Below are 12,930 nucleotides of genomic sequence, written 5' to 3' on the forward strand. Positions count from 1 at the left end.
CACTGCTCTTTTGATGGTGACTTCAAAGCGGTTGCTAGTGGGCAGTATAGAGCGCCCAATGAAGTCTAGCCAGCTTCTGGTGAATGGTTTGAGATCTCCTCTTTTGAGTTGGTTTGGGACACCCTTTGTGTTGGTTGTCCATTTGGCTCCAGGGAGGCATATGTCCTCTAGGATTTTGTCCAAGCTCTAATTTGGTCTCATCATTCTCCTATTAAAGGAGTCTGGGTCATCTTGCAGTTGAGGCAGCTTGAAGATCTCCCTTATTTTGTTAGGGTGGGTGTGAACAATCTTCCCTCTGACCAGAGTTCGATAGTCATAGAATGCGGTTCCAGCTATTCTCTGCCTGTCTGTCTGCCACAGATTAGAGTAGAATTCTTGAACCATGTTTCTTCCCACCTTTGTTTCAGGATTAGCTAGGACTTTCCAGCTCTTGTTTCGAATTTGCTCTTGGATCTCCGGATATTCGTCTTTTTTCATATCGAATTTTAACTTCTGGGATCACTGACCTTAGACCCATTATTTTGTAGTAATGATCTGAATGTTCTTTGGTTAAGAACTTCCCTTGATTCCAAAGTGGTTTGGAATATTCTCTTTCTTGCCTCTTGAGGTGGTTTGTTTTCCCTTAGGAGCCATGATCTTGGTGGGTATTGGCTTAGTGATCATGGATAAACACACCAAACTTAGAGGTTTACTTGTTCTCAAGCAAAAGAAAGGAAAGGAGAGGGATATAGGGAGAGCCAAGTTCGAATTGTGGAAGAGAGGGGGAGGCCGAACAAGGATTTAAAGGGAAGGAGGGGTGGATTTTCAAAAATTTTTGCAAAAGATATGATAGAAAATGTGATTTGGAAAAGATAAGTAAGATAGGAAAAGATGTAATTTAAAATTGAAAAGATATGAAAGATATTTGAAAAAGATAGATTTGTTCTAAAAATATTGTGAAGATTTGAAAAAGATATTGATGAGTTTTGAAATTTTTTTTTTGAAAAAGATAGATTTGTTTTGAAAAAGATTTGAGAAGAGGTTGAAGAAGAATTGAGAAAGATTTAATTTTAGGATTAAGATATTTAAAAATTTTTTGGAAAATAGTTTGAAAAATGAAAGTATGGGAACATGTTTATGCAAGAAAAATGGATGGAAATATAAAATTTTGAAAAAAATCAAGTTGGGAACAAAAACTTCCTCTCCTCCACAATCCTGGCGTTAAACACCCAACTGCTGCTTGTTTTGGGCGTTTAACGCCCATCTATAGCCTCTTTTAGGCGTTTAACGCCCAGCTGTTGCTTCTGGCTGGCATTAAACGCCAGAAATCTTTCGTCACTGGGAGTTATTCTGAACGCCCAGGATGCTGCAGGTATGGCGTTAAACGCCCAGAATGGTGCCCATTCTGGCGTTTAACGCCCAGAAAGGTATCTTTACTGGCGTTAAACGCCCAGTAAATGCTTCTTTTGGGCGTTTAACGCCCAAATATACCTCTTACTGGCATTTTCTTGCCAGTGAGCTCCTTCTCCCTGTTTTGTATTCTGAATCCTTTTGTAACCCTGTGAACTTATGCAATTGATTCTTTACCTTGAAAATTATTTATGTCAAACTTGTATAATAAAAAATAAATAAATAAATAAAAAGCTTTGCTAATGGCTGGGTTGCCTCCAAGCAAGCGCTTCTGGTATGCAAAATCGTGATCGTTCATTCCATGGTAACGACGCTAAAAACTTAATACGCACGTTTATAATCTTAGTTCTTTGTCACAACTTCACACAACTAACCAGCAAGTGCACTGGGTCGTCCAAGTAATAAACCTTACATGAGTAAGGGTCGATCCCACGGAGATTGTCGGCTTGAAGCAAGCTATGGTCACCTTGTAAATCTCATTCAGGCGGATTTCAAATGGTTATGGTGAATTGATAATTAAAATATAAATAGGATAGAGATACTTATGTAATTCATTGGTGAGAATTTCAGATAAGCGTATAGAGATGCTTTTGTTCCTTCTGAACCTCTGCTTTCCTACTACTTTCAACCAATCCTTCATACTCCTTTCCATGGCAAGCTGTACTGGGCATCACCGTTGTCAATGGCTACATCCCGTCCTCTCAGTGAAAATGGTCCAAAATGCGCTGTCACCGCACGGCTAATCATCTGTCGGATCTCGATCCTGCTGGAATAGGATTTAGTAATCCTTTTGCGTCTGTCACTACGCTCAGCACTCGCGAGTTTGAAGCTCGTCACAGCCATCCCTTCCCAGATCCTACTCGGAATACCACAAAAAAGGTTTAGACTTTCCGGATCTCAAGAATGGCCTCCAATAATTCTAGCCTATACCACGAAGACTCTGATCTCACGATCAGGAGGCTAAGAGATATGCATTCAAGCTTGCTTTAATGTAGAACGGAAGTGTTTGTCAGGCACGCGTTCATAAGTGAGAATGATGATGAGCGTCACATAATCATCACATTCATCATGTTCTTGTGTGCGAATGAATATCGTAGAGAAGAAATAGACTTGAATTGAATAGAAAAATAATAGTACTTTGCATTAATTTATGAGGAACAGCAGAGCTCCACACCTTAATCTATGGTGTGTAGAAACTCTAACGTTGAAAATACATAAGTGATAATGGTCCAGGCATAGCCGAATGGCCAGCCTCCAAGGTCTAGGGACTAAACGTCCAAAGATATCTAAAAGTAATAGTTCAAAGTTCTATTTATACTAAACTAGTTACTAGGGTTTACAGAGATAAGTAAATGATGTAGAAATCCACTTCCGGGCCCACTTGGTGTGTGCTTGGGCTGAGCATTGAAGCTTTCACATGTAGAGGTCTTCCTTGGAGTTAAACGCCAGTTTGTAAGCTGTTTCTGGCGTTTAACTCTGCTTTGCAACCTGTTTCTGGCATTTAACTCCAGAATAGGGCAAAAAGCTGGTGTTAAACACCAGTTTGCGTCATCTAAACTCGGACAAAGTATAGACTATTATATATTTCTGGAAAGCCCTGGATGTCTACTCTCCAACACATTTAAGAGCGCACCATTTGGACTTCTGTAGCTCCAGAAAATTCACTTTGTGTGCAGGGAGGTCAGAATCCAACAGCATCTGCAGTCCTTCTTCAGCCTCTGAATCAGATTTTTGCTCAAGTCCCTCAATTTCAGCCAGAAAGTAACTGAAATCATAGAAAAACACACAAACTCATAGTAAATTCCAGAAATGTGATTTTTAATTAAAAACTGATAAAAATATACAAAAAACTAACTAAATCATACTAAAAACTATGTAAAAACAATGCCAAAAAGCGTATAAATTATCCGCTCATCACAACACCAAACTTAAATTGTTGCTTGTCCCCAAGCAACTGAAAATCAAATAGGATAAAAAGAAGAGAATATACTATAAATTCCAAAATATCAATGAAACTTAGCTCCAATCAGATGAGCGGGACTAGTAGCTTTTTGCCTCTTGAATAGTTTTGGCATCTCAGTTTATCCATTGAAGTTCAGAATGATTGGCATCTATAGGAACTTAGATTTTAGATAGTGTTATTGATTCTCCTAGTTTAGTATGTTGATTCTTGAACACAGCTACTTTATGAGTGTTGGCTGTGGCCCTAAGCACTCTGTTTTCCAGTATTACCACCGGATACATACATGCGACAGACACATAACTGGGTGAACCTTTACAGATTGTGACTCAGCTTTGCTAAAGTCCCCAATTAGAGGTGTCCAGGGTTCTTAAGCACACTCTTTTTTTGCTTTGGACCTTGACTTTAACTGCTCAGTCTCAAGTTTTCACTTAACACCTTCACGCCACAAGCACATGGTTAGGGACAGCTTGGTTTTGCCGCTTAGGCCAGGATTTTATTCCTTTAGGCCCTCCTATCCACTAATGCTCAAAGCCTTGGATCCTTTTTATTACCCTTTCCTTTTGGTTTTAAGGGCTATTGGCTTTTTGCTCTTGCCTTTTGGTTTAAAGAGCTTTTGGCTTTTCCTGCTTGCTTTTTCTTTTTCTTTCTTTTTTTTTTTTTGCCATTTTTCTTTTCTCTTCTCTTTTTTTTCGCTAGCTTTTGTATTCACTGCTTTTTCTTGCTTCAAGAATCAATTTTTTGATTTTTCAGATTATCAATAACATTTCTCCTTTTTCATCATTCTTTCAAGAGCCAACATATTTAACATTCATAAACCACAATATCAAAAGACATATGCACTGTTCAAGCATTCATTCAGAAAACAAAAAGTATTGTTACCACATCAAAATAATTAAACTAGTTTCAAGGATGAAGTCGAAACCATGTACTTCTTGTTGTTTTGTAATTAAAACATTTTTCTTTTAAGAGAGGTGATGGATTCATAGGACATTCATAGCTTTAAGACATGGACACTTAAACACTAATGATCATATAGTAAAGACACAAACATAAATAAAACATAAGGCTCAAAAACCGAAAAACAGAAAAATAAGAACAAGGAGATTAAGGAATGGGTCCACCTTAGTGAGGGTGGCGTCTTCCTCTTCTTGAAGAACCAATGGTGCTCTTGAGCTCCTCTATGTCTCTTTCTTGTCTTTGTTGCTCCTCTCTCATAGCTCTTTGATCTTCTCTAATCTCATGGAGAATGATGGAGTACTCTTGGTATTCCATCCTCAGTTGTCGCATGTTGGAACTTAATTCTCCCAGGGAGGTGTTGATTTTCTCCCAATAGTTTTGTGGAGGGAAGTGCATCCCTTGAGGTATCTCAGGGATTTCATGATGAGGAATTTCCTCATGCTCTTGTTGAGGTCCATAAGTGGGCTCTCTTGTTTGCTCCATCCTTTTCTTAGTGATGAGCTTTTGAGATGAATCTCTCCATCTCCCATGACTCAGAGGTGGAAGCTTTTGCCTTCCCTTTCCTCTTTCTAGAGGTTTCTCTGGCCTTAGTTGTCATAAATGGTTATGGAAAAATAAAAAGCAACACTTTTACCACACCAAACTTAGAAGGTTTGCTCGTCCTCGAGCAAAAGAAGAGAAGAGGGAGTAGAAGAAGAAGAAAATAGATGAGATGGAGAGCTGTGAGTGGTTCGGCCAAGGGTGGTTTTAGGTAGTTATGATGTGTGAAAAGGAAGGAGTGATGGTTTGAATTTGAGTGTGTGGGTGTAGGTGGGTTGTATGATGGTTTTGGAGGAGTAATGGAGGTGATTGGTGGAGGGTATTTGGGGAAGAGGGTTATCAAAAGGTGTGAAGAGGAGAGAAGAAGTGGTGGGGTAGGTGAGGATCTTGTGGGGTCCACAGATCCTGTGGGAGATCCTGTGGGGTCCACAGATCCTGAGGGGTCAAGGATTTAGCATCCCTGCTCCAATTAGGCGTGAAAAACGCCCTTTGTATGCAGTACTGGCGTTTAACGCCAGACTACTGCCTGTTTTTGGCGTTAAACGCCCAAATGAAGCCTATTTCTGGCGTTTAACGCCACTTCCATGCTCTGTTATGGCATTAAACGCCAGTCAGATGCTTGTTTCTGGCGTTTAACGCCAGCTTGATGCTTCTTTCTGGCGTTAAACGCCAGTTTGATGCTTCTTACTGGCGTTTAAACGCCAGTAAGCTCTTCCTCCAGGGTGAGCTATTTTTAATGCTATTTTTCATTCTGTTTTTGATTTTTCAGTAGTTTTTGTGACTCCACATGATCATCAACCTAAAAAAACATAAAATAACAATAGAAAATAAATAGATATAATTAAATAACATTGGGTTGCCTCCCAACAAGTGCTTCTTTGCTGTCAATAGCTTGACGGTGGGCTCTCATGGAGCCTCACAGATGTTCAGAGAATTGTTTGGAACCTCCCAACACTAAACTTAGAGTTTGAATGTGGGGGTTCAACACCAAACTTAGAGTTTGGTTGTGGCCTCCCAACACCAAACTTAGAGTTTGATTGTGGGGGCTTTGGTTGACTCTGCAGTGAGAGAAGCTTTTCATGCTTCCTCTGCATGGTTCCAGAAGGAGAACCTTGAGTCTTAAACACAAGGTAGTCCTCATTCAGTTGAAGGACCAACTCTCCTCTGTCCACATCAATCACAGCTTTTGCTGTGGCTAGGAAGGGTCTTCCAAGGATGATGGATTCATCCTCATCCTTCCCAGTGTCTAGGAGTATGAAATCAGCAGGGATGTAAAGGCCTTCAACCTTTACTAACACATCCTCTACTTATCCATAAGCCTATTTTCTTGAGTTGTCATCCATCTCTAATGAGATTCTGGCAGCTTGCACCTCAAAGATCCCAAGTTTCTCCATTACAGAGAGTGGCATTAAGTTTATGCCTGACCCCAGGTCACACAGAGCCTTCTCAAAGGTCATGGTGCCTATGTTATAGGGAATTAGCAATTTATCAAGATCTTGTTTCTTTTGAGGTAATTTCTGCCTATCCAATGCATTTAGTTCATTGGTGAGCAAGGGAGGTCCATCTTCCCAAGTCTCATTACCAAATAATTTGGCATTCAGCTTCATGATTGCACCAAGGTACTTAGCAACTTGCTCTTCAGTAATGTCTTCATCCTCTTCAGAGGAAGAATACTCATCAGAGCTCATGAAGGGCAGAAGCAAGTTGAATGGAATCTCTATGGTGTCTGTATGAGTCTCAGATTCCTTTAGGTCCTCATTGAGGAACCCCTTAGTGTTCAGAGGACGTCCCATGAGGTCTTCCTCATTGGGATTCACGTCCTCCTCTTCCTCTCTGGGTTCGACCACACCAAGTAAGGTTATGGCCTTGCACTCTCTTTTTGGATTCTCTTCTATATTGCTTGGGAGAGTACTAGGAGGAGTTTCAGTGATTCTTTTACTCAGTTGGCCCACTTGTGCCTCCAAATTTCTAATGGAGGACCTTGTTTCATTCATGAAACTTAGAGTGGCCTTAGATAGATCAGAGACTATATTTGCTAAGCTAGATGGATTCTGCTCAGAATTCTCTGTCTGTTGCTGAGTGGATGTTGGGAAAGGCTTGCTATTGCTAAAACTGTTTCTTCCACCATTATTAAAGCCTTTTGAGGCTTTTGTTAATCCTTCCATGAGAAATTTGGATGATTTCTCCATGAGGGTTTATAGGTGTTTTCATAGGATTCACCCATGTAATTCACCTCTGCTATTGCAGGGTTCTCAGGATCATAAGCTTCTTCCTCAAAAGATGCTTCTTTAGTACTGTTGGATGCAGCTTGCAATCCATTCAGACTCTGAGAAATCATATTAACTTGCTGGGTCAATATTTTGTTCTGAGCCAATATGGCATTCAGAGCATCAATTTCAAGAACTCCCTTCCTCTGAGGCGTCCCATTACTCACAGGATTCCTTTCAGAAGTGTACATGAACTGGTTATTTGCAACCATGTCAATGAGTTCCTGAGCTTCTGCAGGCATTTTGTTTAGGTGAATGGATCCACCTGCAGAATGGTCCAATGACATCTTTAATAATTCAGACAGACCATCATAGAATATATCCAGGATGGTCCATTCTGAAAGCATGTCAGAAGGACACTTTTTGGTCAGTTGCTTGTATCTCTCCCAAGCTTCATAGAGGGATTCACCTTCTTTTTGTCTGAAGGTTTGAACATCCACTCTAAGCTTGCTAAGCTTTTGAGGAGGAAAGAACTTGGCTAAGAAAGCCGTGACCAGCTTATCCCAAGAATTCAGGCTATCTTTAGGTTGAGAGTCCAACCATATTCTAGCTCTGTCTCTTATAGCAAATGGGAAAAGCATAAGCCTGTAGACCTCGGGATCAACCCCATTGGTCTTAACAGTATCACAGATCTGAAAGAATTCAGTTAAGAACTGAAAAGAATTTTCTGATGGAAGTCCATAAAACTTGCAGTTTTGTTGCATCAGAGAAACTAATTGAGGCTTTAGCTCAAAATTGTTTGCTCCAATTGTAGGGATTGAGATGCTTCTTCCATGTAAGTTAGAATTTGGTACAGTAAAGTCACCAAGTATCTTCCTTGCACCTCCACCATTGTTATTGGTTTCAGCCATCTCAACTTTTTTTTCGAAAATTTCAGTAAAGTCCTCTTCAGAGTGTTGTGTTTTAGCTTCTCTTAGCTTCCTCTTCAGAGTCCTTTCAGGTTCTGGATCAGCTTCAACAAGAATATTCTTATCCTTGCTCCTGCTCATGTGAAAAAGAAGAGAATAGAAAAGAAGAAGAATCCTCTATGTCACAGTATAGAGATTCCTCTATGTGAGTAGAAGAATAGAAGAGTAGAATGAAGAAAAGAGAAGATGAAGAATTCGAATTCAGAGAGGGAGAGAGGGTTCGAATTTTAAATTAAAATAAAAGGAAAATATTTTTATTTTTATTTTAAATATTAGTTAAAATTCGAAATTAAGAAGGAAAATAAAATTAAAATAAAATTTAAAACAATTAGTTAATGAAAAGTCATTTTGAAAAAGAGGTTAGTATTTTTCGAAAATTAGAGAGGAAAAATTAGTTAGGTGGTTTTGAAAAAGATATGATTGAAATAGAAAACTTTTAAAATCAAACAAAAAGTCAAGTAGTTAATTGAAAAAGATTTGAAAATCAATTTTGAAAAGATAAGAGGTTAGAAATGATTTTGAAATTGATTTTGAAAAAGATGTAATTGACATTTATTTTGAAAAAGATTTGAAAAAGAAATTTAAAAAGATTTGATTTTGAAAATTAAAGTTGGTTACTTGACTAACAAGAAACAAAAAGATATGTTTTTAAAATTTAAAAATTGAACCTTTCTTAATAGGCAAGTAACAAACTTTAAAATTTTTGAATCAATCACATTAATTGTTAGCATTAATTTCGAAAATATGAAATAGAAATAAGAAAAAGATTTTGAAAATAAATTTTGAAAATTTCGAAATTATGAGATAAAAATAAAAAAGATTTGATTTTTGAAAAAAATTTGAAAAAGATAGAATTTTTAAATTGAAAATTTGATTTGACTCATAAGAAACAACTAAATTTTAAAAAGTTTTGAAAAAGTCAACTCAAATTTTCGAAAATTTATGAGTGAAATAAGGAAAAGATATTTTTTTTATTTTTGAATTTTTAATGAGGAGAGAGAAAAACATAAAAATGATGCAAAACATAAAAATTCAAGATCAAAACACATGATGCATGCAAGAACACTTTGAATGTCAAGATGAACACCAAGAACACTTTGAGGATCAAGATGAACATCAAGACTTATTTTTGAAAATTTTTAAGAAAAGAAAAGCATGCAAGATACCAAACTTAAAAATTTTTAAACTTTAGACACTAGTAATTCAAAAATGCATATGAAAAACAAGAAAAGACACAAAACATAAAAATGCAAAGATCAAACAAAGAAGATCATCAAGAACAACTTGAAGATCATGAAGAATAATGCATGAGTTTTCGAAAATTTAAAAAAATTAAAGGCATGCAATTGACACCAAACTTAAGAATTGACACTATATTTAAACAAGAAGCATAAAATTTTTTTTGGTTTTTATGATTTTATTAATTTTTTTTTTGATTTTTCGAAAATTATTTGGAAAAAGAAAATAAGAAACTCAAAATTTTTAATAAAGATTCCAGGAATCATGCAATGTTAGTCTAAAGCTTCAGTCTAAAGAGATTAGACAGGGCAGAACAAGCTTCAGCAGGACATTACATACAACACTCAAATTGATGGGAATCAACTGACTCCTGTGATGATAAAAGCATCATCTGAAACTCTAGAATTCATTCTTAAAAATTCTGAAGAACATAGAATAATAATAATTTTTTTTGAGAATTTTTCGAAAAATAAAAATAATAAAAATAAAAATAAAAAAACAAAAAGCTTAAAATTGAAATAAAATTTACCTAATCTGAGCAACAAGATGAACCGTCAGTTGTCCAAACTCGAACAATCCCCGGCAACGGCGCCAAAAACTTGGTATGCAAAATCGTGATCGTTCATTCCTTGGTAACGGCGTTAAAAACCTAATACGCACGTTCATAATCTTAGTTCTTTGTCACAACTTTGCACAACTAACCAGCAAGTGCACTGGGTCGTCCAAGTAATAAACCTTACGTGAGTAAGGGTCGATCCCACGGAGATTGTCGGCTTGAAGCAAGCTATGGTCACCTTGTAAATCTCGTTCAGGCGGATTTCAAATGGTTATGGTGAATTGATAATTAAAATATAAATAGGATAAAGATACTTATGTAATTCATTGGTGAGAATTTTAGATAAGCGTATGGAGATGCTTTTGTTCCTTCTGAACCTCTGCTTTCCTACTGCTTTCATCCAATCCTTCATACTCCTTTCCATGGCAAGCTGTATGCTGGGCATCACCGCTGTCAATGGCTACATCCCGTCCTCTCAGTGAAAATGGTCCAAAATGTGCTGTCACCGCACAGCTAATCATCTGTCGGTTCTCGATCCTGCTGGAATAGGATTCAGTAATCCTTTTGCGTCTGTCACTACGCCCAGCACTCGCGAGTTTGAAGCTCGTCACAGCCATCCCTTCCCAAATCCTACTCGGAATACCATAGACAAGGTTTACACTTTCCGGATCTCAAGAATGGCCGCCAATAATTCTAGCCTATACCACAAAGACTCTGATCTCATGATCAGGAGGCTAAGAGATATGCATTCAAGCTTGCTTTCATGTAGAACGGAAGTGTTTGTCACCCACGCGTTCATAAGTGAGAATGATGATGAGCGTCACATAATCATCACATTCATCATGTTCTTATGTGCGAATGAATATCTTAGAGAAGAAATAGGCTTGAATTGAATAGAAAAACAATAGTACTTTGCATTAATTCATGAGGAACAGCAGAGCTCCACACCTTAATCTATGGTGTGTAGAAACTCTACCGTTGAAAATACATAAGTGATAATGGTCCAGGAATGGCCAAATGGCCAGCCTCCAAGGTCTAGGGACTAAACGTCCAAAGATATCTAAAAGTAATAGTAAAAAGTTCTATTATACTAAACTAGTTACTAGGGTTTACAGAGATAAGTAAATGATGTAGAAATCTACTTTCGGGCCCACTTGGTGTGTGCTTGGGCTGAGCATTGAAGCTTTCACGTGTAGTGGTCTTCCTTGGAGTTAAACGCTAGTTTGTAACCTGTTTCTGGCGTTTAACTCTGCTTTGCAACCTGTTTCTGGCGTTTAACTCTAGAATAGGGCAGAAAGCTGGCGTTGAACGCCAGTTTGCATCATCTAAACTCTGGAAAAGTATAGACTAATATATATTGCTGGAAAGCTCTGGATGTCTACTTTCCAACGCAATTGCGAGCGCGCCATTTGGACTCTTGTAGCTCCGGAAAATCCACTTTGAGTGCAGGGAGGTCAGAATCCAACAGCATCTGCAGTCCTTCTTCAGCCTCTGAATCAGATTTTTGCTCAAGTCCCTCAAATTCAGCCAGAAAGTACCTGAAATCACAGAAAAGCACACAAACTGATAGTAAAGTCCAGAAATGTGATTTTTAATTAAAAACTGATAAAAATATACTAAAAACTAACTAAATCATACTAAAAACTATGTAAAAACAATGCCAAAAAGCGTATAAATTATCCGCTCATCAGCTTCTTTATTGTCGTTAGCTGGACCTTGCTGAGCTTTTAATCTAGCCTCAGCCTTGAGCACTCTTGCTCAACATTGCTTTCAAGATAATGCTTGATTCTTTGTCCATTAACAATGAACTTCTTATTAAAATAAGTGTCTTGAAGCTCCACATAGCCATATGGTGGCACACTTGTAATCACATATGGTCCCCTCCACCGGGATTTTAGTTTCCCGGGGAATAGCCTGAGCCTAGAGTTAAACAGCAGAACCTTTTGTCCTGGTTCAAAGACACTAGATGATAGCTTTCTGTAATGCTACCTTTTTACTTTCTCTTTGTAAAGCTTGGCATTTTCGATAGCAGTGAGTTTGAATTCCTCTAGCTCATTCAGCTGGAGCAATCTTTTTTCTCCAGCTAATTTGGCATCAAAGTTTAGGAATCTGGTTTCCCAGTAAGCCTTATGCTCCAGTTCCACAGGCAGATGGCAGGCCTTACCATACACAAGCTGGTATGGAGAGGTCCCTATAGGAGTCTTGAATGCTGTTCTGTAAGCCCACAGAGTATCATCCAAGCTTCTCGCCCAATCCTGTCTACGGGTACTTACAGTCCGTTCCAGGATTCTTTTTAGTTCTCTATTAGAGACTTCAGCTTGCCCGTTTGTCTGTGGATGATATGGAGTTGCCACCTTGTGACTAATCCCATACCGGACCATAGCAGAGTAAAGCTGTTTGTTGCAGAAATGAGTGCCCTCATCACTAATTAGTGCTCTAGGGACACCAAACCTGCTGAAGATATGTTTCTGGAGGAACTTCAGCACTATCTTAGTATATTAGTGGGTGTGGCAATGACCTCTACCCATTTGGATACATAGTCGACTGCCACCAGAATATAAGTGTTTGAGTATGATAGTGGGAAAGGCCCCATGAAGTCAATACCCTATACATCAAATAACTCAATCTCCAAGATTCCTTGTTGAGGCATGGCGTAACCATGAGGCAGATTACCAGATCTCTGGCAACTGTCACAGTTACGTACAAACTCTCGGGAATCTCTATAGAGGGTAGGCTAGTAGAAGCCACATTGGAGGACCTTGGTGGCTGTTCACTCACCTCCGAAATGGCCTCCATATTGCGACCCATGGCAATGCCATAAGATCTTCTGTGCTTCTTCTCTAGGCACACACCTACGGATTATTCCGTCTGCACATCTCATAAAGAGATAGGGTTCATCCCACAAATAGTACTTTGCATCAGTAATTAATTTTTTTTGTTGCCTGCTGGTGCACGAATTATGAATCACACTTTTCACAACTCGTACCACTAACCAGCAAGTGCACTGGGTCGTCCAAGTAATACCTTACGTGAGTAAGGGTCGAATCCCACGGAGATTGTTGGTTTGAAGCAATCTATGGTTATCTTGTAAATCTTAGTCAGGAAGTCAAT

General features: G+C 38.4%; 1 non-coding gene across 1 annotated transcript; it reads left to right on the plus strand.

Moving 5' to 3' along the window:
* Positions 1–7,457: 7,457 nt before the first annotated feature.
* Positions 7,458–7,565, plus strand: LOC148567322 (small nucleolar RNA R71). Its single transcript, XR_015882104.1, has one exon. It is a non-coding gene; the product is annotated as a small nucleolar RNA R71 (small nucleolar RNA).
* Positions 7,566–12,930: the final 5,365 nt, after the last annotated feature.

This window comes from Arachis ipaensis, chromosome B4 (assembly GCF_059453495.1).
Source record: "Arachis ipaensis isolate K30076 ecotype BB chromosome B4, ASM5945349v1, whole genome shotgun sequence".
In the NCBI taxonomy this organism is placed as follows: Eukaryota; Viridiplantae; Streptophyta; class Magnoliopsida; order Fabales; family Fabaceae; genus Arachis; species Arachis ipaensis.